This window comes from Pimephales promelas, chromosome 5, assembly GCF_988280905.1.
Source record: "Pimephales promelas chromosome 5, fPimPro1.hap1.1, whole genome shotgun sequence".
In the NCBI taxonomy this organism is placed as follows: domain Eukaryota; kingdom Metazoa; phylum Chordata; class Actinopteri; order Cypriniformes; family Leuciscidae; genus Pimephales; species Pimephales promelas.
The window spans coordinates 4041122-4043621 of NC_142773.1; the positions used below are offsets into that span (position 1 = coordinate 4041122).

Sequence of the window (2500 nt, forward strand, 5' to 3'; positions counted from 1 at the left end):
TGTTGTTAGGATATTCCCACAGATCCTGTGGCACTTTCTCAGTGGAAGATCTGTTATCCAGGGTCAGAGACATCTCCTCTCCTGGAGGAAAATTCAAGTGTTAGTGGCCCTGCTTGAGCAGTTGCTGCAAAATGTGGTAAAGGCACACAGCCAGGCTTGATGGGAAAGAGTGAGCAACCCTTCCCTGGTGGTCTAGTGGTAAGGATTCGGCGCTCTCACCGCCGCGGCCCGGGTTCGATTCCCGGTCAGGGAATGAGCTTTTGCCCTCTTGTAGCAGTCGTGATTGCAAAAAGGCGGACTACACACTCAAGCGCTGACGGCCTCGTCGAGAAGCATGGCCAATTAAATGTTTGCGTGTGAAAAAGACCTCCTTCGAGCCGGAGTCGAACCAGCGACCTAAGGATTCCCAATTTGCCACCTACAGTCCTCCGCTCTACCAGCTGAGCTATCGAAGGCACACCGGCTGCGGACAGAACCTAAACCTATCAGGTTTCGTGAGCTGCGCCTGCTGGCTAAAAGTGCTAGAGGCACAGAGACACGTCCTGTCTGTTTCCATAAGTGAAGCAAAGACAACACAAACTTCCCATACCGGGAGTCGAACCCGGGCCGCCTGGGTGAAAACCAGGAATCCTGACCGCTAGACCATATGGGAACTTCCTCGTGCCACTAGCAGGCCCTTTGGCTTTTAGTGTGCGACCACCCCCTTCTTTAAGAATATGGGAATGAGCCGAAGGAATTGTTTACTGAATTCGATTTCATCAGGCTCATCGGAGGGAGCTCTCATTTGCCTCGCCCAGGGGGTTCAGTGTCCTCCCAGTCCAGTGCTGGCATAAGAGACACTATAAACTGGTCGCAAAGCAAGGTCCTTGTGACAGTACCCATGCAATGCATCTGAAAAGACGCATGGTATTTCATGGTAACCGTTATCCCACTGACAAAGCAGCCTATTGTTGGACTGTCAAAAAAGGGTGAGCGAGCCAGCCAGGAGTCGAACCCAGAATCTTCTGATCCGTAGTCAGACGCGTTATCCATTGCGCCACTGACCCACCACCTTTATCTCATGCCATTAACAGGCCTGGAGCCAACGTCAGGAAGGGGTCCAATGAGGGGTCTGCTATTAAAAGCTTCGAGATGGAGGCGTCACATGTTGGGGATCTCGGTTGCTTTGTTTTTATGGCAAGTTGTGGTGTTGTTAGGATATTCCCACAGATCCTGTGGCACTTTCTCAGTGGAAGATCTGTTATCCAGGGTCAGAGACATCTCCTCTCCTGGAGGAAAATTCAAGTGTTAGTGGCCCTGCTTGAGCAGTTGCTGCAAAATGTGGTAGAGGCACACAGTCAGGCTTGATGGGAAAGAGTGAGCAAACCAGGACCTGAGCTGCCTGGGTGAAAACCAGGAATCCTGACCACTTTTTTTTTTTAGAGACTATTTCAGGCATTTTGAGGAAAAAAAGAGACAATTTAGCATTTTTGAAACATTTCATTGACTCTTTTTTTTTTTTTTTTTTTTAAACAATAATGCTTACAGCACCTGGTATTCCCAGGCGGTCTCCAATCCAAGCACTAACCAGGCCCTACCCTGCTTAAATCCTGACCGCTAGACCATATGGGAACTTCCTCGTGCCTCGAGCAGGCCATTTGGCTTTTAGTGTGCGACCACCCCCTTCCTTAAGAATATGGGAATGAGCTGAAGAGATTGTTTACTGAATTTGATTTCATCAGGCTCATTGGAGGGAGCTCTCATTTGCCTCGCCCATGGGGTTCAGTGTCCTCCCAGTCCTGTGCTGGCATAAGAGACACTATAAACTGGTCGCAAAGCAAGGTCCTTGTGACAGTACCCATGCAATGCATCTGAAAAGACGCATGGTATTTCATGGAAACCGTTATCCCACTGACAAAGCAGCCTATTGTTGGACTGTCAATTTAAAATATTATTCAACTAATCCAATAATAATAATAATAATAACAAAAATGATGGGCTAATAAAAGGAAATGATAAAGTGGCTATGGGCTGGCAGCGAAGCAAAACAGGGTGTGCGAGCCAGCCAGGAGTCGAACCTACAATCTTCTGATCCGTAGTCAGACGCGTTATCCATTGCGCCACTGGCCCACCAACGAGTGGGCGGATGGCTTGTCGGTGTCTGACTGTTCAGAGGCCTGACATAACACCTAGTTTATCTCATGCCATTAACAGGCCTGGAGCCAACGTCTGGAAGGGGTCCAATGAGGGGTCTGCTATAAAAAGCTTTGAGATGGAGGCGTCACATGTTGGGGATCTCGGTTGCTTTGTTTTTATGGCAAGTTGTGGTGTTGTTAGGATATTCCCACAGATCCTGTGGCACTTTCTCAGTGGAAGATCTGTTATCCAGGGTCAGAGACATCTCCTCTCCTGGAGGAAAATTCAAGTGTTAGTGGCCCTGCTTGAGCAGTTGCTGCAAAATGTGGTAGAGGCACACAGCCAGGCTTGATGGGAAAGAGTGAGCAACCCTTCCCTGGTGGTC

The 2500-nt window shown here is 48.9% G+C and overlaps 4 non-coding genes across 4 annotated transcripts in view; 2 read left to right on the forward strand and 2 right to left on the reverse strand.

The window, feature by feature from the left end:
• The first annotated feature begins 181 nt into the window (after window positions 1-181).
• On the forward strand, window positions 182-253 carry trnae-cuc (transfer RNA glutamic acid (anticodon CUC)). The gene has a single exon. It is a non-coding gene; the product is annotated as a tRNA-Glu (tRNA).
• Window positions 254-368: 115 nt separating this feature from the next.
• On the reverse strand, window positions 369-455 carry trnay-gua (transfer RNA tyrosine (anticodon GUA)). Its single transcript is given in 2 exon segments — window positions 369-404; window positions 419-455. It is a non-coding gene; the product is annotated as a tRNA-Tyr (tRNA).
• A 125-nt stretch (window positions 456-580) lies between these two features.
• Window positions 581-652, reverse strand: trnae-uuc (transfer RNA glutamic acid (anticodon UUC)). Its single transcript has one exon. It is a non-coding gene; the product is annotated as a tRNA-Glu (tRNA).
• A 1836-nt stretch (window positions 653-2488) lies between these two features.
• The window catches only part of trnae-cuc (transfer RNA glutamic acid (anticodon CUC)), a 72-nt gene continuing 60 nt past the window's right edge, over window positions 2489-2500 (forward strand). Inside the window, exon 1 of the tRNA in view lies at window positions 2489-2500. This exon is cut by the window's right edge and continues 60 nt beyond it. This is a non-coding gene — a tRNA (tRNA-Glu).